Source organism: Ahaetulla prasina, chromosome 1, assembly GCF_028640845.1.
Source record: "Ahaetulla prasina isolate Xishuangbanna chromosome 1, ASM2864084v1, whole genome shotgun sequence".
NCBI lineage: Eukaryota > Metazoa > Chordata > Lepidosauria > Squamata > Colubridae > Ahaetulla > Ahaetulla prasina.
The window spans coordinates 269,658,109-269,685,247 of record NC_080539.1 but is presented as its reverse complement, the minus strand read 5'-3'; positions in this window follow the sequence as shown (position 1 = coordinate 269,685,247).

The following is a 27,139-nucleotide window of genomic DNA, read 5'->3' as shown; positions in this document are numbered from 1 at the left end:
CAGAAGCAGGGAAGGGAAGGGGAAATGGAAGGGAAAGGGAAGGGGAGGAGAAGCAGAAGGGGAAGGGGAGGGAAAATAGACATGGAGGGAGGTTTCCCATTCTCACATATAAGTCACTATCTATTTCCATTTAAAATGATCCCAATCCCTAAAAAAGCTGTTTTTAGGGACAAAAGAATGTATATGTGTCTTGTCTATTGTCAGTTTCATATATATTTACCCATTATTCTGTTATGTTCCATTAGCACATTCTACAGTATGAACCCTTTTTCTTTTCTGTCTGATTGAGAAACGTATTCAACAATTTATTTGGTGTTTTTTTTTTTGGTTTGTTTTTTTTTTTGAACCAAGAACTACGTTGGAATATTGGAAAATATTAAAACTGATAGGTTAAACGTTTAACCAGATCAGAATAGTTCACATTGTAAATAACAGATTTGTCCAGTTACCCCCATAAATTGTACCCAGAGGGGATCAATTTTAAGATGCAAATAGAACAGGAAGGATTAGGTTAGATAGCCCAAATCTGTGCTGATCCAGGTTACTTCCACCCCTAAGTTAATTGCTGCTCATTATTTTTTAAAAAAGAGAGAAAAGTGTCCCAATCTTTGGATTGAAAGAGATATTTAAAATCATATCTAGTTTGAAGCTCAGATTTTTTTTAGTATCTATTTTACCTACCAAGAGTCTATAAGCCCTCTCTTGCACAATCTTTTTGGTTTGTAACTACGCTGGTCTCTGACTGTAATAAAGATTTGATTTGAGTTGATCTAATTTGATTTATAGGGGTCAGGGAACAAGAGGCATTTTATCTAAGAGAGAAACTCACAACAAATCCAGAAAATGTCTATTAGTGTAGAGAATCCTGATTGTAATATATTAATGAATAGCCATACATTCATGCTGTAATGATGAATCTCAGTCTTGTCTTTGATGTCATTGGGCACAAAGCTCTTACAAAATGTTTGAAGTGTCTGGCTCTGTTATAATGATTTATAATTCTCTTGAACCAAAGCAAAAATTGCTTATAAAAATCATTTTTGAAATAAAAAATGAATTACGACTAGAGGGTCTGGGTTTGTTTCAAAAAGAGATCACCTACAAGGAACAAATTATTTTAAAAGCTGCAGGTTCTAGTGTTTTGAGATAGGCAGTCCACCACTCAGAATTTCAAAGTATTGATAATTAAGATCAGTTTATTGAAATGTCAATCTTGTTAACAAAAAATTCTCCACTGCAATATTAATGGCAAATCCCATTCTGTATAACAAATGTGGCCAACATCATTGCCACCTTTCCTCTCGTGACTGTTTCTTTTTCTTTTCTTTTTTTTTTCCAAACATTCTCATCCCATCTTACCCCCACCATGTGCATTTCCAGATACACTTTGAAGTGGCCCCATCTTCATTTCTATCAGTTCTGGAATACTGAGAACCAGCTGAGAATACACAACGCTAATCTTTGCTGTCCCTGCAGTTGAACAATAGCAGTTTTCAAATAATAATAATAGCAGCATTTTTTAAAAAATGGCATGTGTGACATCACATTGTTGCAAATAATTGATAATAATAATATTTTCTATCAGTCAATTGCAAAAGGCCACACGGCGTGGATCCACACCTATACTATGCTGATATAGTACAACTTCCTAGATTCTTTAGAAGATCTTGATGTGTATTAAGGCCAATGCCAAATAAAGAATGGGCAGCTGTAATTTCACATTTTTGTGTCAATAATAACAACAATAACAACAACAACAGCATGCCAGACTTAATAATTGTCAGTAAGAAAGACCAAAAAAAGTCTGGATAAACATGGCAGTACCCGAAGAGAAGCAAAATAGAAGAAAAGAAATTGGAGAAGATAACAAAGACCTGCAAACAGAAGTAGAACAACTATGGCAAAAGAAAGCAAAGGTAGTACCTACAGTAACAAGTATCTTGGGTGCAATCCCAAACAACTGTTGCATTATTGAAACACCACCGGCTTTAGCAAATTCACCATCAGTTAATTGCAAAAGGCAGCTTTACTGGGATTAGTTTGGGAGGATACGGCTTAACACAATAAACCATCTACCTATCCTCTTCCACACTTCTTAGTTTACTCTGCACATTGCCCACATTTATCTGCTGTCTACGATAAATAAATACATACATAAATAAACAAACAAACATTTACACTGGAATTAAAGGATCTGGCTACCAAGCCATCATTCCTCCTTTATTAAACATTCCACTGAGTACTGCGAAAACCGTGTGATACGTTTTATCAGTTTTGCAGTGAAGTGGTTTTTCCACTACCTTTTATCACGTTGTAACCTGCAGTGTGGGCTGGACTGGGGAAGACAAGGCACTAGCCAATACCTTCAGGAATTGGGATACTCTTTGTGAGGGTGGGCTGCAGTATTATCAACTTCCACGCCATCAGAATAGCAACATTCTCTCGTTTCTCTCCGTTGCTCCAGTTAAAAGGGAAAGAAAAAGAAATTTGGAAATCCAAACAGCCTAGTGCTTTCGTTGCACTCCTATTCTACCCATGTCAAAGAGAAGTGGGAAGCAGACTGAATACTTGCCAGTTTTATCCCCCTTCTAAAATAAGCCAGCATTCCCCTAAAAAGATGTTAGGTGTGCATAGAAGGGAGGGAGTAAGAGTTCCCTCCAGTGGTGAAATGGACTGCCCACAACATCTGCACAGCTTCACCACTGCAAAAATAATACCAAAAAAAAAAAGATTTTAGGGTTTTTGTATGCCGAGCTGATCCAGAAATAAATCAGCTTAGCTGCCAAACTCAGCCAATGTAATGAGATCATAGAGATCCAGAGCTGTTTTGGAACTGGCAAAGCATCTTATGTCGAAATGTGCTGGGCTTCTTTGAACCACTTCTAGTTTTCATCTGCCAACTGCAAAGTTAGTAAGTTTTCCATACAATCATTCCCAAAGGAAGTTATTGCAATATCCTTTGAGGGGGTTTCCAGAGGCTTGTAGGTTCTCTGACTTCAGACTAGACAATGTAGGATTTGGGCAAGGATGGAAGCTTTTTATTAAAAGGCTTTGTTATTAATGACATGTACGGCTAAAAACCATGTCCCGTGTTGTAGAACAGAATGGCTTCATACTTCCTTTTATGTACATCTCTCTCATGAATATCTCTTTGCCAGATAGTGGGCTTCGTCAAAATCAAGTGTCTAGGTTTCAACGCTTCAGCATTTATTTAGTTGCCAAAGTACATTAATATTATATTTTTAAAAATGTTTTTTGTATTTTTTTAAAAGAAGAACTTGGCATATTTCCCCTTTCTTCTCCATTCTCTTGCCTCCCCCTGGCTTCAAGAGCTTATTACAAAGAGAAACTCTAAACCTGATTCATGAACTGTCACTGTCCCACACAGAATCACTGAGTTTTTCAGAGATAAGGTATATTATTCAGTCTCAGCAGTTTGCACTGCTGAGAAATGTATTCTCTCACACAGGTACACACTCAGATGCTCGCCATGAACTGGAGGCTATCAATTCAAAGATCAGCACTGCAAGTTGTTCTCCAAATAGCTCAGGATTTGGAATCAGGTAGTTGCTATTCCAGATGTGCCAGGGGCTTTATCATATTACACCTTGAATAGTTGCCCTACTATTCTGAAAGGAAAATAAAGGGAGCATTTTGGTCTCCTCAACTAACTATTAAAATAAAATTTAAAAAATACAAAAATTACCCAAGGTTCCAAAGCAGATAAGACTTTAGAACAGTCCACCCACATGCAGTCTACCCCAGACTACAGTTTCCAGAATTCCGAGGAACGATGGCCAATTGATGGCCTCTTGAGGGCATTATATTAAGGAAGAAAACATTAGTATGCAGCAGTTCAAAACTACTAGATTTTTATTATCAGCCCTGCCGTAAATTTACGTTTTTCTGAAAAATAAAGTTCCTTTGCCTTTGGGACTTTGTTATTAAATTAGGATTATTCAGTTTTGAATTTCTTTTCGTATCTTTTTCAGATGTAAGGATAGCTTAGCAACTTTTAAAGCTAAGTGTTACCATTTTAATACCCTATGTCACCCTTCCTTAACATCTGGAGGATTGTAAGATGTAATCAGAAACTCTAAAAACAACTACGCACAGTGGTAGGTTTCAAAAACTTTTTACCACTGGTTCTGTGGGTGTGGCTTAGTGGGCACGGCATGGCTTGGTGGGTGTGGCAGGGGAAGGATTCTGTAAAATCTCCATTTCCTCCCGATCAGCTGGGACTTGGAAGGCAGAGAAGAGTTGGAGGCGGGGCCAGTCAGAATTTTTACTACCGATTCTCCGAACTATTCAAAATTTCCGCTACCGGTTCTCCAGAACTGGTCAGGACCTGGTGAAACTCATCTCTGACTACACATACACACACACACACACACACACCACAAACAGAGCACAGTCTTATTCTCAATCGTCATTCCACTTTTGTACCATCATAAACAATTCTCTACAGTATGTATCTTCAGAAGTGGGTCCCTATAAATTCCATAAGATTTACTACCAAATAAGTATTATAAATTTGCTCTTATTAGAATAAATTAAAAATAAGAATAAAATTTAGAAACAAATTCTCATTCGGAAACAATGCCTTACTTAATTATAGAGTATGCAAATTACTGAGGGCAAGGGCTGCTGTTGTTATTTTACTAATGAAAAAAGAATTTGAATCTTTGTATGAGTGTAAGGTTGGGAGCATTAAGATGTTACAGCTGACTGCCCTGAGCCTCTGAACTCCATGATGCACATTGTATGCTCAGCTTGAAATCAATACAGTTGTCAAGATTTCTATGTCATTAAAAAAAAAAAACCCAGACTAGTATTACAATTTTTTTCAATTCTAAACAAGAAAGATGTTTTTTCGCAAAGCCACTGGCACAGAGGTACAAGTTTCTGCTTCAAATCTCAAATCCCAGTAGTAAGTAAACTCTTTGCCCAATTTTGCACCTCAGTTAAATCCACCACTACATCATTTTAGGGAGAAACAGTTAGATTTGTACCCGTTTTCCTCCAAAATCACCCCTACCTAAATGATTTAGTGACAATTACTCTGTCAGATGAACAACTTACAAAAACACTCTAAGAAACACAGCTACATGTGGCTCTAAAAGTATGATCATCCACGTGACTAGACGGAAGAGTGGAGGCCTTTTCTGGATTCTCAAGATTTGATATACTGTATTTTTCAGAGTATAAGTCACACCAGAGTATAAGCACCTTAGTTTTTGGGGAGGAAAATAAGAAAAAAGCTGATTGGCAGGTGGATCGGCCTCCCGGAATACCCCCAATCAGCTGTTCCCAGAGGTGAATTTTAGCAACAGGTTCCTTGGTTGTGAGCTCTGTGCCTTGCTTTTTTTTTTTTCTGCCTCTGAAACGTCTGAAATTCCATTTCAGAAAAAAACTTTTCTGCCTCTGAAAGCCTCCGAAACAGAGCTTCAGAAAAAAAAGCCTCTGAAGCTCTGTTTGGGGGCGTCTTTTCTGAAGCTTCGTTTCTGATGCTTTTTTCATCCTCTGAAACCTCCATTTGAAAAGCTGGGTGGGGCTACATTCGGAGTATAAGTCGGACCCAGATTTCACCCACTTTTTTGGGGGGGAAAGGTGCGCCTTATAGTCTGAAAAATACGGTAGACTCAAAACTACATATCATTTCAGAGAGTTTTTTGCCCCCCACATTTATTAAACAAGTGTTGGAAGAAATATGCATCTGGGTTCAGTTCCAAGTGGGGACAAAGACATTGGAAACATGGAGGCTGCTTGGAAAGATGGTTTAATGGTGGTCAGGATCACATGGCTTGAGTTCCTGAACAGAAAAAGGGATGAGATCCTGTGCGCTCCCTGGCTTTATGCTTTTTCTGAACTTTGAACTTTCTGGGGCACAGGAAGAGTATCCTGATTGGTTGTCAAACTCCCAGGTGGTCTAGGGGTCTTAGCTAACATTGTAGGTTGTCTCTCAAGCTTGCTTGAGCCTTGTTTCTGTTGCTAGATGAGTCCTATTGACAAAGGTGGGGGGATTGCAAATGATGGTCCATTGACAAAGGTGGGGGGATTGAGTGAACTTGGCTGAAGCCTTAATTGCCCATTGACAAAGCTGGGGAGAATGAGTTTTTACCTCTGACCCATTGACAAAGGTGTGGGGAGTCAGGAAGCTGCTTTGTCTTTAAAACATGTTTCTCCATTTCTCATCCAGGGAAATATATTCTGCCTTTTTAAATATTTTCTAAAATATTTCATTCTTCTAGGAGGGGTGGGTGGGTGCTAAATTCCTACACAAGCAGAAAAGCTGGTTGTTTAGCGTTTTATTTGGATTTCCCAAATTTCTGATACTGCAATTTACAATTATGTCCATACTTTACACTAAAGTGCAATGTGATTGCTTGTGTTTGTCCTGGGGAGGGGGGGAGACTGTGAACTTTGTGGACCCAGCCACAGTGGTTTGTATACAATGCTAAACCATGGTTTAAACACGTGCAATTTTTGCCAATTGCTGTTTTATAAAATGTGGCTCTTAAAACTTGTCCTTACTATTTGTCCCAATTCCACCAATGTATCTGTGACGAGTTCATGTCTTTGTTTTTCTCTGAACAATGGAGATAACACCTCTTGTTCATCTTTGCCGGGAAAATCAGATTTAGCCTTCTTCAGGGGGGGGGGGTTGCAAGTAGGGAAATTAGCATACGGACAAAATATTGCTACATTATTACCTATTTAGCACCTGATTAAGCATTATTTAACCTACTGGCACTGGTCCAATGCATAACTCTTTAGGGATTTTTAAACATTTTTTGCAAATGTACCATTGTTCAGATGAAGCAGGCATCTGTGCAGCCGTCAGTATTTTCCACTATCATTAGGATAAATTGGTTCCCTGGGCAACATCTCAGGAACACAGGTGTCCTGATTACAGACATCCTGATTATGTGGAGCTGACAGCAGTCATTCACAAAAGGAATGCAAACACATTGTCACCAACAGCATGTCATAAAACTGAGGCCTTCTTAGTTAGGGAGACCATTCAACACCATTACTTCATAACCAGCTAACTGAGGGGAAATATATTCATATCACCAGCACTTTCTTCACCAATTTTATTTCCCAATAAAATCTTAAGTAAAGGTAAAGGTTCCCCTCGCACATATGTGCTAGTCGTTGCCGACTCTAGGGGGCGGTGCTCATCTCCGTTTCAAAGCCGAAGAGCCAGCACTGTCCGAAGACATCTCCGTGGTCATGTGGCCGGCATGACTCAACGCCAAAGGTGCACGGAACGCTGTTACCTTCCCACCAAGGTGGTCCCTATTTTTTCTACTTGCATTTTTAGGTGCTTTTGAAACTGCTAGGTTGGCAAAAGCTGGGACAAGTAACGGGAGCTCACCCTGTTACATGGCAGCACTAGGGATTCGAACTGCTGAGCTGACAACCTTTCAATCGACAAGCTCAATGTCCTAGCCCCTGAGCCACCACTAAAATCTTAGGAAATCATTGTTTTGTTCTAAAGAGAGGGAGAACTCATCCAGAAAAATGAATAAGATTACCTGAGCTCCCTAATACCTTTTGTAGAATAGAGCTGAAAGTGACCTGCCATTTTATGGACAGGCAGTCATTATACAATTTATTCATTTGTTTATTCTGCCTAAGCCCCATTCATATGGTTTTCCAGCCTTCCTTTTGCAGGAGACAGATTGTGATCAGGACTTACTTGAAAAGGAATTTTATTAAACCAGGAGTGAAATTCACTTATCTTTGCTACCGGTTCACAAATGTGAGCGCGTGCACCTCCTCCACACACTCAGAGAATCAAAAATGAGACGTGATGACATCTGGGCAGGTGGGCGGAGCCTCCCGCTGCTGACACTACCAGTTCGCCTGCGCTGGATAGAACAGGCTGAATTTCACCCCTGAATTAAACCAGTTCTGATTAAAATGCATTAAGTGTGTGAGGGATGTGACTATGTAAGTGTAGGTGAATTGATCCCACAAATGAGCCTTCCATAAGCCTATGGCTATGTAGCATATTCAGCTTACATCACACTATGAATTGTGTACAGTCATTATAATTGAATGTTCATGACTCGTTTTATTTTCAATTTGCTTTATCCATGTGTGTTATTTTATCTAGATGCCTCCCATTGCATGAAATGTACTGTGCCAAGGAAGCCACGAGTCTAAAATCTGCTCTTATAGTATATTGACCAATAGGAACAAATTTACAACTGGATTTTTTCAGAACTTCTAACATACTTACTTGGAAGAAAAACATCAATGTGAATGATAGCTGTGATTAGGAATGATCTGCAGTGATTGTGGTGGTGCAGTGGTTAGAATGCAGTATTGCAGGCTAATTCTGCTGACTGCCAGGAGTTCGATTCTCACCAGCTCAATGTTGACTCCGCCTTCCAGAGATTGTTGAGGACAATACGCTGACTCTGTAAACCGCTTAGAGGGGGCTGTAAAGCTCCGTGAATCGGCATATACGCCTAACTGCTATTGCTGAAATTGGGGACACCAATGTGGACTATTTTCTATCCTAGGTGTAGACCATTTGCTATCAAAATTGCAGAATAAAATTGTTAGAAGCTCAATTGTGCTGTCCCCCATCTCCAAAGGTAAGTTGGATAACTTCGATTACAGATCCTTCTTGGTATCAACATCCTGATTACAGAATTATGTAATTCTCTTTCCATTGCTGTTTGCTCAGCAGCAAACCATTCCCACATTATCTAAATTCAGTACATCTTTTTTTTCCAGTCATTTATTTTTTTGACGGATTTTTAAAGTTTTGTTAAATGTCTATCAAAATTCTCAGTCATCTGGGTCGCGGTTGTCCCAAAGGTGTTTTCCAAAAAGCAACTGGACTGTCTTGGGTTTTTTTGTTTGTTTGTTTGTTTTTTGTTTTTTTGTTTTAAAACAATTCACTTCTCATTCAAGAAGCTTCTGAATTGAAGAAGCTTCTTGGATGAGAAGTGAAATGTTTTCAAAGAAAGAAAAAAACACACAAAAGTTTGCAACAGCAATCAAATCCAGAAAGTACACACAGGTAACTGATTCAGCAGGATTCATTAACTTCTCTTTATATATAATATAACATATAAGTAAATGTACAATACCAATGGCAGGTTCTTCCAATGTGGTAGAGAGTTACAAGCAAAATATAGGCAGAAGAGAGAACAGCAGAGATGAGTTTCAGTTTCAATTCAGCAGACAGACTAGTTTCAGTTTCAGCTCAGCACTAAGCATTAAGCACAGCTAAGCCACGCCCAGCCTCCAAAACTGTTTCAGTTTCCAAACAGTCCCCATTGGCTGACCTGTTACCATGTCTATCCAAACAGTCCCCATTGGCTGACTTAGTTGCTATGCCTATTCATTGGCTGACCTTGTTACCATGTCTTCCCAGTCATGAACTCTCAGACACACTGACAAAATTGAATAATACTTTGAAAATATTTTTAAACTACATATTCCTTATCTACTTTCATAGGTATTATAACCCCATATTGAAGATTAACCTTAGCAATGTCCTACAAACAGAACAGATAGGCAGAAATGAGTCAACCTTTGCTAAAGGAATATGATACTTTGAATATAAGCTTGCCTATAAATTTTATTTAATGGAAATGCATATCCTGTATGGATTAGGCTGTTAGCCAATAGCAACGATAATTAAAATCTGCCATGTACATGAAATTTATTCCCATGAAGGAATACTTTACCTATACACCAATGCTCAGAATACAAGAAATGAACAGTATTCATTTTAAGTCATAGCACAGGAGGCTAATATGATTTAATAGCTGTAATGGAAATGGTAGGATGAGTCCCAAACTACTGGGAAAGAGCTAAGGATATTTAGGTGTACTAATGTTGTTTATGACATGGCTAGCTTAAAGCCTTCAGGACATCTAATTGATTATGTTGCCTTGCAGGAAAAAATGTGAAGCTGCAAAGAGACAATTACAGTGGGAATATGGAGCATAAGAAAGAAACTCAACACAGTGAAAGATGCAGTGACTGACTACACACTGATATCTTAATTCAATCAGAAAATCATCTGCTTGCTATTCACAAATTGCATTCTCAAAAAACAAAGAAGGAAGAGCATTGGTTTCATAGAAAGGCTGTAGTACAAGAAAGTACTTGGGTAGAATGCAGTCAATCAATCAAATATAATTAAATTTCTTGGATGGCCTTTTAATGTGACATTTATCCAAGTTTATCTCCAATCATTGATATGGAAGAAAAGGAGTTTAATGAGTTTTATAGTCAGGTTCAAACTGAAATTGGCAGAACAAACAAGCAATTGTGCCCCAAGTGGTTGGAGATGAGATTTTCAATGTTGGAAATAGGAGGAAAACTAAGTTGGACTATAAGAATTAGTAAAACAGAATGAAACAGTTCCGCTGTAGGCATGAAAATCTGCTGGCAATTTTGGCCCAGTTATATTAATGTAATATAATTACACATTGCATTATCAGATTAAACATTCGATCAAAGTATTCCATAGTCCTGAGGAATCTTCTCAGCATTTTACAAATAAAATACATAAAATATGCAACATATTTATAAGACACTTTAGAATCTGTATATCCACTGTGTTCTATGTATTAATTTTTCCCTAGATAACTTCTCTTTTGATCAGACTCCACCTCATATTACATCTATTTATGGTTTCTACACTTTAAGGAAGGTTTGGAGAACTGGCTCAGAGAAAGGCAGTGAGAAGGAACTTAGACAGTATGTCTTGTGAGGAGAAATTGCAGAACTGTGCCATGTATAGTCTTGAAAAGACGAGACCATATACCCACGTGATAGCACTATTACCAAAATACCAGAATTCTCACACAGAAGAAAATCAAAATTTATTCTCTATCACTCCAGAATGTAGATCACAGAAAAATGGATCAAAAAAGAAAGTCAACACTGAGAGAAGGTTAGAAAAGACTTTAATAGCAGTTCAACAGAGGAACAAATGACTCAAAGGTAATGGGCTCCCATTTGCTAGATGTGTACAAGCGGAGGCTAGACAGCCATTTATAATGGATGCTTTAATTTGGATCTTACACTATCATTTAGGCTGAGTAAATTAGGCAGCATGCTCAGTCAGTCAAAAGCTTTACTCTGAGACTGTGCGTGTGGGCGTATATGTGCATGTGTGCAAATATATCAGTAAATGTATCAAAATATACAAATTAAGTGAGAAGCATAGGAGGCTCTTCAACAGTGAATTTTTTGGTATTTAATTATAATCTGATCTCTCTTCTCTCCTTGCTATCTTTTGCCAAAACAAAACCAGCCCTGATATAAAATAGGCTACAACATAATCTAATGCAGGAAAATACTTCAACACATTATAGATGTGTTTTCTGTCTCCTTCCATCTGTACCACCAAATGTTTAACTTCTCAGAAGAAGTGATACTGGTGCATAATAATTCACTATTGCTCTCATTAAAAGACACGGTTAGTTAAAGATAGAGCTACCCTTTCTTTACTCTTCGTTCACTTTAACAAAATATGAAAAAGAATTGATTAGAATTATGATTATAATAGGTAGAATTATAATAGCTAGATATTGGAAACTAGATGTGATTTTTGGAATAGAAGAGTGGAATTCTGAAATGTGGAAATTAGCTTTAAATGATAAAATGACATGTGATATTAAAATTAGAAGTGGTGTGTATAAAGAAGATATTTTCTGGAAGATTTGGAAACCATTCGCTTGGAAAATTGGACGCCTCGGTACCTGTACCTCGAGAACGTGGATTTTGGCAATCATGAGGATATATCCGAAGACCCAAATCTTCCTTTTTCATGTATAGCACAAGGGTGGAATAAATGTATTTTCTTTTTTTGTTTGTAATGTTAGAAAAAAGCAATAAAAAAATTAATTATAAAAAAAAAGAAGAAGAAGAAGTGATACTGGTGCATAATAATTCACTATTGCTCTCATTAAAAGACACGGTTAGTTAAAGATAGAGCTACCCTTTCTTTACTCTTCGTTCACTTTCCGACAGAAAAAAGGAGACCCCAGCCTAGTTGAAATTTACAGACCAATCTCTTTATGCTGCGTCACCTGCAAAGTAATGGAATCAATCATCAACCAATCCATTATCCTCCACCTAAAAACAAACAACCTACTCTCTAATAAACAAATTGGTTTCCGTAAAAAATTATCCTGTAATTTACAACTTCTGCACTGCAAAAACATATGGACTACAAATCTTGATCAGGGCAAAGCAATAGATGCAATTTACATAGACTTCTGTAAAGCTGTTGACTCTGTGGTACATGACAAACTTCTCCTAAAACTAAAATCCTACGGCATCTCTGGACCCCTCCACAATTGGATAACAACGTTCCTGTCGAACAGACAAGTGGACAAAATAGGCAGTGCCCTATCAAATCCTGTTCCTGTCAATAGTGGCAGCGTACTTGGACCAACACTCTTCATATTATACATTAATGATCTCTGTGACCATATTATAAGTAATTGTGTTCTCTTCGCTGACGATGTTAAACTATTTAACACTACCAACAATACAGCTATCCTTCAAAAAGACCTTGACTTTGTGTCGGAATGGTCAAAAACTTGGCAACTCCAAATCTCAACCAGCAAATGCTCTGTCTTACACATTGGAAAAAAGAATCTGAACACTAAATACAAGCTCGATGGACATTACTTGTAGATGATCCTCACCCTGTTAAAGACCTTGGAGTTTTCATATCAAATGATCTAAGTGCCAAAGCTCACTGCAACTACATCGCAAAAAAGACTTTAAGAGATGTAAACTTAATCTTGCGTAGCTTCTTCTCCAGAAACACTACACTACTAACCAGAGCATATAAAACATTTGCTAGACCAATTCTTGAATACAGCTCACCTATCTGGAACCCATGCCTCATTTCGGACATTAATACAATTGAGCGTGTCCAGAAATATTTTACAAGAAGAGTTCTCCACTCCTCTGATTACAACAAAATACCTTATGCCACCAGACTTGAAATCCTGGGTTTAGAAAATTTAGAACTCTGCCGCCTTCGACATGACCTGAGTTTAACTCATAGAATCATCTATTACAACGTCCTTCCTGTTGAAGACTACTTCAGCTTCAATCACAACAATACACAAGCACACAATAGATTTAATCTTAATGTGAACCACTCCAATCTTGACTGCAGAAAATATGACTTCAGAAACAGAGTTGTTAATGCCTGGAATGCACCACCAGACTCTGTGGTCTCTTCCCAAAATCCCCAAAGCTTTAACCAAAAACTATCTACTATTGACTCACCCAATTCCTAAGAGGTCTGTAAGGGGTGTGCATAAGAGCACCAACGTGCCTACCATTCTGTCCTAATGTTCCCTTTGATTGTATCCAATTTCATATAGTTATTACATATTTATGATTATATTTATGCTTATATGTCGTATAGTTATTTCATGCTTATACTTATATACTGTTGTGACAAATAAATAAATAAATAAATAAATAAATAAAAATAAAGAATGCTGTAAAAGGTTAACTTTATGGGGACAAACACAAAACTAATCAAGTGCTGTCACCTACGAGTAGACCAAGATGTTACATCTACAGGGAAAGATCACAAACAAAAATGATGAGCAGAGAAAGATTGAAAGTTACTTAGATTGTTAGGTTAAGTATGTACTCAGGAATGTTTCATTAGGATTTGAGGTTATCGGGGGATGGACGAAATGAATTGTGCAGTATTTAGGCAGCTTTCATGACAACTCAGCATACCTTGGGTCAAGCAGGGTGTGAGTCAATGGTGGGTTGAAGTTGATTGGGTGATTGGATGAGAACTTTGAGGATACAGTAGATAGTTTCAGGACTTGAAGGAAAGGGAATGGAGGACTACAGAGTAATTAGGGCAGGCATTAGCATTTGAATATGACAGAGGGACAAATATAGAAGGCAGAGTTGATATTTGATATTGATTTTACTTTCCAGTTCCTAGTATTCATCCCTGCTGCCAGGTCACAGAATCTCAGTGGTCCTGATTTCTGACTGGTCACATTAGAAGCCAGGACAGTGAGTAATAAGGCTGCCCAAAGCAGTCATGACCCCTCTAGGTAAGGGGCAGTTGTTATCCTTAATGGCTTTCAAAGTCTGGATACCTCACTGTGTTACCCTCTGTCTGGACTCTAGGAGCAGTTGGGTTTGTTGGATTTGTTGCTGGTTTACTGGCCACCTAGCTATACAGTGAGATCCTTTCCTGAGCTGCTTCATTCTGTTGTTCATTTGACAATTAAGTCCCCAGAATAAATGATTCTCTGAGTCAGGCTTTAACTTGACCTCGTGCAGCAAATGAGTACAGCTGAGGAATTCATGGCCACTGTAGCAGCCCAGGACCTAAACTAAGTTGTTGAGTGTATGGAGGACATATTTGGAGTCATATATAAACCTTTTTTGTACTTGTCCTTTTTGACTTTCAATTTGTCAGAGAGATCTTTGTGTAGCCATGCTGGTTTCTTCTTGGATTTCTTGTTTTTCTTTCTCAGAGGTATTGCGCTGATCTGGGCTTTTATGATCGTATTTTTCAGGGTTTCCCAAGACTCTTGAGTTGTTTTCCCCTTTAGGATTTTCATCCAAGTAATCTTTCCCAAGTTCTCTCTGAGTTTATTAAAATCAGCTCTTTTAAAATCTAAGGCTCTGGTATCTATTGCTTGTGTTTGCATTATGTTGAATTCTAGTATGACATGGTCACTCTCACCCAAGGTTCCTGCAATTTCAACTCCCTGTATCACTTCTTCTCTGTTTGTAAGTATTAATTCCAGTATGGCTGTCCCTCTAGTTCCGTCCTCTACCTTTCAGACAACAAAGTTGTCAGCTAGGTTGGTTAGGAACCTGTTTGATTTTTCATTTGGTGCACTTCAAGTGGTCTTTTCCTCTCTGCCCTGGGATGCTCAAAGAGTGTTGATATTAAATAAGAGGCAGTGCATAATGATTTATACTGCTTATAGGACATAGAAATCAATAATCATGAACAGTTCTTAAAGAAGAATTATTTTCTTTTAAAAAATAGTGGTACAGGTACAAGAGATGAAATAAATAAATACTTCAGAATGGTACCAGAAGCTCCTTTTAAAGCTGCTAACTCTTGAGTTGATATGCGAGATTATCATTTACTTGGGATCTGGGCTCCAGGTTCCTCGTTGATTGTTCAGTCATATGCACAAAGCAAAGACAAGGTTGTGAGTCCGTCTTTATAAAACCATCTACAAATCTGCATAATTTCCTCACAGGGAAACAGGTTCAGACAGTAGTGTGGAACAGAAGAAGAAAAAGAATCCAATGCCTAGAGGGAAAGGATTATGTACTTGTATGCATGATATGCCAGTACATACATGCATATATACATACATGCATATGACAATTGGGATGGGCTAAGAAGCAATCAAATAATAGTTGCTAGAATTGTTCTTGGTCATTTATTCACAATTACAGAGGAACCCTATGTTGCATGATGGGAACTGATTTGAGAGGTCCGCAATTGTTCATCCCCACTTGAATAGGCTTTTCCAGATGTCATGCGTGTAAGTCCAACTGCTGCACAATTAGCACATACTCCTAAATCCAAAAGGACTAGGAATTTCTGAGCCCAAGGACACGTGAAGAAAAAGGTGGATTATAAAATGCAATTGCCTGATATTAGATAATGGAGCTCTTGTCTGAGGCTTTAGTTTGTTGTTTCTCTGCTTTATGGCCTTATTTTCATGTACTCCATGTGGTTGATGTTTAAGGATAAACTGAAAGGAAAGCGTGAGCAGTGAGCAAAGGATATGAAACGATCTTCTTCTGTTATTTCATCTGTGTCTCAGCATTTCCTCCATGCCATCAATCACTATACACCTATTTTCAAAGTATTTAATATGTCTTCTTGTACTAATTCCTCTCTCGCTTCATAGGAAAAGCCTTCCCCAAATCATATTTGGGAGACCAGATTGACCTGATAAAAAAAACAATCCCTTCCCTGGTATAGTTAACAAAGCAAGGATAGCCCGTGGCTTAGAGGCTAATACATCTATCTAATATGTAAGTAGCCCAGGTTCAAATCCCAGAAGGGTATGGTTAGCTGACAAGAACTAAATAGCTTGAAATAGATCTACACTAGTCTCCCTTTATTTCTTTGTTGATAAATATAAATTTAACACTTCCCCAAACTGGTTTACTGAAGTAAAATCATTCCAGCACATGTCCCTGGCATGTAACAGAAGAATTGCTAACTACTCATGTACCACACATCCTTCTTGTCTCAATTTACAAATCTCCTGATTAGCAGTCACTATTCTGGCTGAATTTTTAAAGACAGCTTTAAACTTCTACATGTATCTTGTTAGATGTCCAGATTGAAATGCAAATGCAAAAAGTACTCATATTGACCAACAAATGGGGAAAAAAATTTGTTGTTGTTGTTAGTTGCGAAGTCATGTCCGACCCCATGGACAACATTCCTCCAGGTCTTCCTGTCCTCTACCATCCTCTGGAGTCCATTTAAACTCATGCCTACTGCTTCAGTGACTCCGTCCAGCCACCTCGTTCTCTGTCGTCCCCTTCTTCTTTTGCCCTCAATCTTTCCCAGCATTAGGCTCTTCTCCAGTGAGTCCTTCTTTCTCATTAGGTGGCCAAAGTATTTCAGTTTCGTCTTCAGGATATGGCCTTCTAAAGAGCAGTCAGGGTTGATCTCCTCTAGAACTGACTTGTTTGTTCGCCTTGCAGTCCAAGGGACTTGCAGGAGTCTTCTCCAGCACCAGAGTTCAAAGGCCTCAATTCTTTGGCGCTCAGCCTTTCTTATGGTCCAACCTTCACAGCCATACATTGCAACTGGGAAAACCATAGCTTTGACTATACGCACTTTTGTTGGCAGGGTGATATCTCTGCTTTTTAGTATGCTGTCTAGATTTGCCATAGCTTTCCTCCCCAGGAGCAAGCGTCTTTTAATTTCTTGGCTGCAGTCCCCATCTGCGGTGATCTTGGAGCCCAGGAAAATAAAATCTGTCACTACCTCCATTTCTTCCCCGTCTATCTGCCAGGAACTGAGAGGGCTGGATGCCATGATCTTAGTTTTCTTAATGTTGAGTTTCAAGCCAACTTTTGCACTCTCCTCCTTCACCCGCATCAAGAGACTCTTTAGTTCCTCTTCGCTTTCTGCCATTAGAGTGGTATCATCTGCATATCTGAGGTTGTTGATATTTCTTCCGGCAATCTTAATTCCAATTTTTGATTCATCTAGCCCTGCCTTTCTCATGATGTGTTCTGCATATAAGTTAAATAGGCACGGTGATAGTATATAGCAAAATTATATACTATAATTATATATAGGATAGATAGATAGATAGATAGATAGATAGATAGATAGATAGATAGATAGATAGATAGATAGATAGATGATAGTATATAGAAAAATTAGGCTCCCAATATTGATCTTATGACTTCCCAGTTTTGTTAAGTTTCTTTCAAAAATCAAATCCAGCAGCACAAACAGATAAACTGATGCAGCAGGATTCATTAACTTCTTTATATACACAATAATGCATGAAGTAAATTTACAATACCAGCAGCAGATTCACAGTTTCATTTCAGCTCAGATCAGCAGACAAGTTCACATACACTAGTTTCAATCTCTATTTACCTTTACTAACTCAGAAGCTTCAGATTAAGACATGCCCTGGCTTCAGTCTGTCTCAGCTCCCGATTGGCTGATTTAGTTGCTATGCTTATTCATTGGCTGACCTTGTTACCATGCCTTCCCAGTCATGAATATTCTGACAAGTTTTTAAAGACAATAATAGCTATAAATACATGATTGCATCAGTGTGTGTAGATGTGTAGATAGGTGATTGACAGATAAAGACAGTTAGTTAGTTAGTTAGTTAGTTAGTTAGTTAGTTAGTTAGTTAGTTAGTTAGATAAACATATATCTATTTCATTGACCTATGACTAGAAACACCCAAAATATGTCTTCATATTCTTGGTTTCAGCTCAGTTGCCTTTGAATCTCTTTGCATTAAAAAAAAAATCCTGATTCTTGGGGAAAAGAAACGTTCTGGCTGATCTGAAACATCTCAGTTTAAGGAACTTTATATGATCAATGTTTTAAAGCTTTTTAATAGAAGAATTGGGGTTGGGTTGATATATTTTATATTACCTTTGTTTGTAATACTCTTTAACAGCTTCGTATCATAAGCCATCCAAGATAACGATACTTAATTATGCCATATTTTCCCCATCTGAGATATTATGAGATCAGTTCTGATGGCCAATTCAAGTTTCTAGGGCATATCTAAATTCTTAATATGACTAAACAACCTATAACACACTGGTACAATGAATTAAAATAATCAAAGAGCTCAATAAATAATAAAATCAACTTCCTTTGCTTTAAAAATATACAGAACATGACACTTCTGTTCTTTTCTATCAACTCAATTAAAGAGTGGAAAGAAGCTATCAATGACTACAAGCAGGAAGACTCCCTAGGAATTACCCCTGTTTGTAGATTCTTTATGGAATTAGGTGACAGCTGGCAAAGTTTGCCGTAGGGTTAAGAGCTCAATATCCATTTCAGTTTCCTCTTTTCATCAACAGGAATCCTACACGTAAATCACATAATGTAACACATTTGCTTTCTTCTGTTCCATTCTAGGATTTAGATTAGCCACTGGTAATATGAGCCTGACTGTTTAAACAATATAGATGTCATACATTATAATATTAGCTTTACTCATTGTCTCAATGCAAACTTTTAAACAGAACATTTCTGACCTTGAAACTCAACTCACTCCAAAGAGCTCCTTCTCTAATTAAAACTATATGTGACCCACAAGGCATCAAGGCAAGGAACATCATCAAGTTTATTGATGCCACCTTTACCTGCTAATGAAAAACAGAGGCAATTTATAAAAGGAAAGAAGATTAGAATCAGTAAGAAATTTAGACTGGCAGGGAGAGAAAAGGAGAATAAAGATAACTTTGAAAAATTTCAACTCTACTAACCCAATGAACAATATATGTTTTTGTTTGGTGGAGAACTGTGGCACAATTGTGAAACATTGGACTTTCCATTTCTGGGGGGAAAAAACAATAAAGCAACATGTTTTCATAGATGTTCAGTCTTCCAAATACAGAGGCAGCTATTAAAACTTACTGTAAAACTGAATCGGATCCTCCTGGAGAAGTATGGCTTGATTTATTTTGAGGCTGCATTTGATTTCTTCATTTCTGAATCCGAGTACAGAATAGAATGTTATGTCACTGTGATTTGAATCGTTCATTTAGTGAGGCTAAAGTTTAGTGATGGGGTTTGTGATGAGTTAGGTTAAAGTTTCATGATAATCAGATCTTTATCACTATTTCAAATGGACTATGAAAAATCAATATCCTATGTTATTATTTTGGTAACAAAAAGAGGTTGAGTGCAAATATTTACCCTGTAAGTTTCTAAAAGTGACTATAGAGTGGATATTTTTCTTTCACTTCACACAGACTGATGGAAGAACACAAGAGGAATTATTTTTCCTTTTCATCAAAAATAAAAACCCCATACACAGCTTCCTATTTAACAAAAATAGTTTCAGAAGTCAGTCTCTTGTCAGCGAGATTATTATATACTCAAAAGTGGAAAGGGTCTACACTACCCACAATGGAGGATTAAAAAAATGGTACTCGCAGAGATGGCTAAATTAACTTCTTTGATTAGAGAAAAGACAATGCCTATATTTATGACTAACTGGAAACCCATTATAAAAAGCATATAAAAATCAGTTTTTCAACTTCACATTCTAAGTAATATCTAAGCTCTATTGTAGGAATGGGCTTAGAGCAGGGATAGTCAACCTTTTTATACCTACCACCCACTTTTGTATCTCTGTTAGTAGTAAAATTTTCTAACTGCCCACTGGTTCCACAGTAATGCGCCATGTATCATCATCTGCACATGCCTCTCGTGCATCATGGATTGGGTTTGGGGGGGGAGCCAGCTACCAGCTCTTCTTGTCTGTTATAGCTAGGTGGTGTAAGGGGAGATGTGCGAGCTATTCTGGGATGAGGTTTGTGGTCGCACTATAGCGCCATTTAGTTTTACTTACGTAACGTGAATTAGACTTATGCGTGGGCAGTACAAATAGTATATTTTCAGAAATTTAAATTGTCACGGGGAATTTTATGAAAACCTAATGAAAATGTTTTTAAATAATGCTATGAATTTTTTTTTTTAAAAGTCAATTAAATTAAAAAAAGGAAAGTGCTTCAGTATCGGACAAAACCCCTACCACCCACCATGAAAGCTGGAACGCCCACTAGTGGGCGGTAGGGACCAGGTTGACTACCACTGGCTTAGAGTATATCTGCAATGAAACTATAAATTCAAAATAAAAACTGGATATTTGGAAGATGCTTAAGCTCTGTGATCCATCATTGCTGCTTCCTCCTCCTCTAGCGCAGCTATTCACAGAGAACTGTGGAAACTAAGTGGATTAATAGATCAAGTTTAAAGCAACATTATTTTTTTGTCCTGCGCTATTGAACACAAACCAACTCAAAACATTTAGAAGATTGTTTATGACTTCCAATGTAGCAAGTTTTTATATCGTAGAGAAAACATCAAAACAGCAACAAAAACAAAAGCACAAAAAAAACCCCACAAATTAAAAAATACTTTAAAGCCAAATCATGGAAAACATTGTATAGTAAAAAATTGTCCTTGAAAAAGACCTACTGCTTTATAATCTCCTGCCTTGGTTATATTGCGGGCGGATGCCCAAGACTTGCTCATACACCATACTCTTTAGTAAAAAGGCATTCATTCAGTTATAGCTCTGACAAGAAAGAAAATAAAACTAGCACTAAAAAGGGCCACTTGGCAGTCCAGTCGCCATCACTTTCAGTGTTGAAGCCAACACCTTTTGTATTTGTGCTTATCAGCTGGAAATCCTGGTGTCTTTGCCAGAGAGCCCACTGTTTAGTTTAGGAAGAAGACAGATTACTGTTTTGCCAGTTCCCATAACATCACATTAACTATTCCAAACAGCTTCAAATGGTGTTGAAGGCTGCCTAACGTGATGAACGCAAGATCACTACTTCCTTTGTTATTCAGTCAAGTGATGGCTTTAATGACTTTACTTTTTTGGCGGCTCATCCGTATCACTTCTACAACATCCTGCCTTGTAATATAGCATTTTTTTTTGCATTAATAACAGTAACAGACTCAACAGATCAATCTTATTCTGAAGTAGAGAACAGAGAAAACAGTCAGTGAGAAAATACAAAGGGCAGATCCCTCCGTCAAGGAATTTAAAAATCTAGATATCGCCTTAAGGAAGGAAACATATAGAAACAGGGAAGTTGGGGACAGATGGAGTGGAAGATCAGAGACATACTCAGTTTCATATATTTTAATAGTAATTCTCTGTTGTTCCATTAATACAGGGTTTGTGAGTTGCTTAGCTTTCATTAGAAAGGGACGTGGTGGCTCAGTGGCTAAAATGCTGAGCTTGTCGATCGAAAGATCAGCAGTTCAGCGGTTCAAATCCCTAGTGCCGTGTAACAGGGTGAGCTCCCATTACTTGTCCCAGCTTCTGCCAACCTAGCAGTTCGAAAGCACGTAAAAAATGCCAGTAGAAAAATAAGGACCACCTTTGGTGGGAAGGTAACAGCGTTCCGTGCGTTGAGTCATGCCAACCACATGACCACGGAGACATCTTCAGACAGTGCTGGCTTCGGCTTTGAAAAGGAGATGAGCACCGTCCCCTAAAGTTGGGAACGATTAGCACATATGTGCAAGGGGAACCTTTACCTTTACCTAGTTTTCATTATGTGGAAGATACTTGGAGATCTATTTTTTAAACAAGTTTTTTACTTATTAAGAAGATGAAGGACTCTCACAGAATTAGGGATGCCCACAAAGTGAGATCCTATCCTTCACAGGATTAGAGGGGATTGATGGTAGCATTTCATTTGGATTGTACTTGCTGTTGATCCAAAGTAAAGCAACATCAGTAAAGTCAGGACCTACAGAAAATCCAAGGTTCTGTAGGAAAATAAAAACAAATGGCAAGTGGATGGCTATTATTGGAGCTCATTTCTTGTGGGGGAACTAGAAAGGGCATAAAGGATTTTGAGTCAGGCTTGCCTCTTGGCAAATGACTGGAGTAGTCACTGCACTTATCTTGGCAAGATTTCAGCCTTGGAAGTGGTTTGTCTTCTTCGTAAGGTTAAAAGCTGAATTAAAGTGGCCCTCAACTGCCATATCCATTACCACAAACCTACGTTGTGAAAGGGTTGATGGGCAAGTGGAGGTCACAGAAACTGCAGTCGGGCCAATGAGCACATTTCCCAAATCCCAACAGTGCATTGTGCACAAGTGTGCATTCTGATTGGGTATGACTTCTTGCTGGGAGGCAGAGGAAGGCAAGATGCATTCAAGAAGAGTATGTTAAAATTCATTGATGTATAAAAAGAACGCCTACGCAACTGTGCCAGAACGACAGCCACATACATTCTGTTCCATTCTGTGCAGTGCAGTAGAAGTTTACTCTACCTAAGGGGGGGGATAGAGAGGGAGGGGGAGAGGAGGAAAGAGGGGGGGAGAGAGGGAGGGGGAGAGGAGGAAAGAAGGGGGAGAGAGAGGGAGAGGGGGGAGAGGAGGGAGGGCCAAGATCCTGAAGCTGATCCTGAAAGAATTATGTGCTACATACAGGAGTACAAAATAAAGAGGCTTTTCAGATAGTTTAACAGACCAGGTCTTTTTTTTTCTTTCTTTCTAAAAATGGCTTCCTTTCACAATGGCTGCACCTCCTCTGGATTAACTTTCTTGTTCTTTTTGTCCTTTTCTTAAAGGGCCTCCAATAGCTACCTCCATCCATGACACACCGTTTCTTTCTTCAAGTTGCATGCTGGAGTTTTTTGGGCAGCAGCAGTCCCTTGTTAATTGTGAAAGTAAGTGATTAATAATTAATGGAGAGCACATGATTTGCATCTGGGGTCAATTAGTCCAGGTCTATTGCTGTGTTTTGAGTTGCTGAGCTTTACATAAGAGCAGCTTTGTGTATCAACTTAAGTGATTACAGACAACTTTATTATTAGTTTTCATGACTAAAATCTCTTGAGGGTGTGTTTACTGTAATCCATTGAAGACTTTGATCATGTTATTTATGTCCTAGTGATTGAAAGTGTCTCCAGTCAGACTTTTGGATAGTCTTACCTCTAGGTTTGAGGTTGCTTGTTTCCACAAAGAAATAAATAAATGCAGACTAATATCTCTTTCATTGTTAGAAATAGACCTCCTGTCTGTTTAATGAGCCAAATGCTAGTCTTATCCTTTGGAATTCTAAATGTCTTGGTTTGGGCTACATGAACGGTTGTCTCTTCCTACATATAAGAATAGTTAAGATCATCTTTAGAGGCCCCTTTTCAGAGGTCTGTAACAAATGATAACTAAAGAAAGGATCATACAATTTTCAATGGGTCCACAAAGTCTTGTCTGCTACCTGCAAGATGTTTTTCACAATTATATAGAGGCTATTACAGTAACTTTTATTTATAAAGTTAATCCAGGTGTGTGTATGTAGAATGCTTTTAGATCTACCGTATAAATATTTATGTTTCTGCTGGTCTTAATTTGTTGGATTAGTTTTGGATTATTTCCACATATTTTTACTTATTTTAACTTTCATGTTAGGAAAATTCAATAGCAAAATAATGTTGCTCTTTGGGTGGCATATAGTAATAATTAATTGTTTTGTCAGTAAAGGTGGCTACTGTGCATTTAACTAAGCTAATACCACTAGGTGTCATTGTCACAATGACATTCAGTGATTTAATAAAATATTACAATAGAAATTTAGCTTTAATCCAGAAAGAAAAAGAATAGGTAGGTAACAGAGAGTTATCTTTCAATCCAGACCATTGCTTCTTTAAATATGCCTTTGTCATAAAGTAGACAGGGGTGAAATCTACTTACCGTCCCCACCTGTTCGAAAGTGCACACTCTACTGAGTTCAATCAGTCTTATTTACAAGGGGCTTTCAAATTATTTGTAATTTAAAAAATAAGAGCCACGAATCTTGTTTTTTTTTAACGAAGAACAACATTCGAGCATGAAAACAGAGGGAAAGCGTTATTTGAATTTCAGATATCAAGTGCACTCACAAAGAAGTGCATCCATATTTAGCTGTAGTGAAAAGGTACAGTCCACTCCAGTTAGCATGTTACTGTACTGTGTCATGGAACATGTTTTAGTACTTGAATTCATTCAGCATATACTTTGCTTATCTATTTGCATACCCCTATTGATCCCAAGGGTTTTCTAACATGTTTCACTTATGGTACTTTTGCATAATTGCCTGATTAACTGACTTATATAACCTATTGACCTTTACATTTAATTAGCAGTCCTCTGTAAATGTTGAGTAGTAATCAAATAGAACAAGATTCTGTGTGCCATTTACATTTTGTGAAAATTTTCTTATTCTTAAAAAAAAAAAAAAAGGAAAACGAATGAAAGTGTCATTAGATTCCAATTTCAAATCTCTGGGGTCCTGATCTTTTTTTTTTTTTATGTGTATACTTGGTTGGCATCAGATCACAACACAGACGAATTTGAGTCAACCATGTTGTTTCTGCAAAGTTGAAACAAATTAAGAGTAATCACACACAGAGGATTAAATCATACTGTCAGTAGAAAAATGTTTAATTTCAGTTCTTAAAGAAAAAATATAGACATGCCCAAGAATAAGGATTTCTCTATCTTATTTAAACTTGAAACTAATTAGTTCAAGCATATAACATTTTAATTACAAGAAAATATGCTACTCCACATTAATAACCTGCACAAAGAAAAGATAAGGTATCATCATTCAGTAGTTTCTTTTATTCAGCAAGTGCCATTTAATTTTAATTATTTATAGCACCTCATTATGCTTGTAAGAGACAGGCCAGAATCCTGTCTACTGGCAGAAACATCTATTAAACTAGATCTTAACATCACAGTAAAATTCTGAGTCAGGGTCTATATATTCCTCCATCCTATTAAGCGTATGTATGGATCTGTGTGCATTCCCCCAAATTATCATGTTAAAAAACAAGAAAATCAAACTTCTGATGTCCAAAAGGAGTGACTGGTGTCTTGTTCCCTACAATCTTAGAAAGTTTAGTTCTACTATATTGAGGATAACATAATGTCAGAAGGCTAGTTTGCAGGGCATAATCTTTAGCTCTGTCCTTGCTTCAATATCAATGTTATCTAAAAGGGAAGGAATGACGACTTCTTTATCTGATATCTCTCTCTCTCTCTCTCTCCCCATCTCTCTCCCTCCCTCCGTCTCCATCTCTCTCTCTCTCTATCTCCCTCCCTCTCTCTCATCTACCTCTCATCTACCTTCTAAAATTAAATTATTAGATTGCCTCAGAGAACTACAACTGATCATTTTATTTCTAAAATGTCTCATACCCCAAGCATTAGATTAGAGTAAGACTGTATGAGATTGTGGTGGTGGTGAGAGATTTTTCTGATTTGTATTATGTCTTTGTGTGTTTGATTGTTGTTGCTGGATATTGCCCAGAATTTTATATCAAATGGGTGGCCATATGTCTTCAAAATAACTAACTACCTACCTACCTACCTACCTACCTACCTACCTACCTACCTACCTACCTAAATAAATAAATAAATAAATAAATAAATAAATAAATAAATAAATAAATAAATCTTGACTGCACTTTTCTGCATTTTGTCCATTTGTACAGTATGCTTTTGGAGGTTGTTGTCAAAGAATTAATTTATTTCTATTTGCAGTTCTTTCATAGATTTATATAGCTGTCAATTCCAAAGAGGAAGCCTACAGAAAAGGTGATAAAATGCTGTACAATCAGGCCAGAAATGCACTAACAAGGGAGATAAGAGCAGCAAAAAGAAGCTACTCTGAAAAGCTAAAGAATCAGTTTTCAGCAAATGAACCAGCAAACATGTGGAAAACTCTTAAAAATATCACCGGCTATGGCAAACCTCCTTCCCAGGCTGAAGTTAATCAACAACTGGCAGATGACCTGAATGAGTTTTACTGCAGGTTTGAAAGGAAACTACAGCCACCTATCTCCACAACCCCCATCTCAGACACACCAACAACAGCCAAGCCTCCTACAACTGACCCCATTTCATTGGGTTCACAACCCCTAGTGATCACAGAAAAGGAAGTGCAGGACCTATTTCACAGACAAAAGCCAGGAAAAGCTCCAGGCCCAGACAAGATAACTCCTTCTTGCTTAAAAGTCTGTGCTGACCAATTGGCCCCCATCTTCACCCATATTTTCAATAAATCACTAGAGATGTGTTATGTTCCTTCTTGCTTCAAACGCCTACCATCATCCCAGTGCCAAGAAGCCCACCATCAAGGAACTGAATGACTACAGACCAGTTGCTCTAACATCTGTAGTCATGAAAACCTTTGAAAGGCTAGTGCTTTCCTACCTGAAAACCATCACAGATCCGCTGTCAGACCCTTGCAATTTGCATACCGAGCAAATAGATCAACAGATGATGCTGTTAATATGGCTCTGCACTACATCCTACAACATCTTGAGTCTCCAAAGACCTATGCAAGGGTCCTTTTGTAGACTTTAGTTCAGCATTCAATACCATCATTCCAGACATTCTTCTAACTGAGCTAAACCAGCTACAGGTACCGGAACAGACTTGTAAGTGGATCACAAGCTTCCTAACAAACAGGAAGCAGCAGGTGAAGCTAAGCAAGATCACATCAAATACCTGTACAATTAGCACAGGGCCCCCCCAAGGCTGTGTGCTCTCCCCACTTCTCTTCTCTCTGTATACCAATGACTGCATCTCCAATGATCCATCAGTTAAGCTACTGAAGTTCGCAGATGACACAACAGTGATTGGTCTCATTCGAGACAATGACGAATCCGCATATAGACGAGAGGTCAACCGACTAGCCTTGTGGTGCAACCAAAACAATCTGGAACTGAACACACTCAAAACCGTAGAAATGGTGGTAGACTTTAGGAAAAACCCTTCCATACTTCCACCTCTCACAATACTTGACAACACAGTATCAACAGTAGAAACCTTCAAATTTCTGGGTTCTATCATATCGCAAGATCT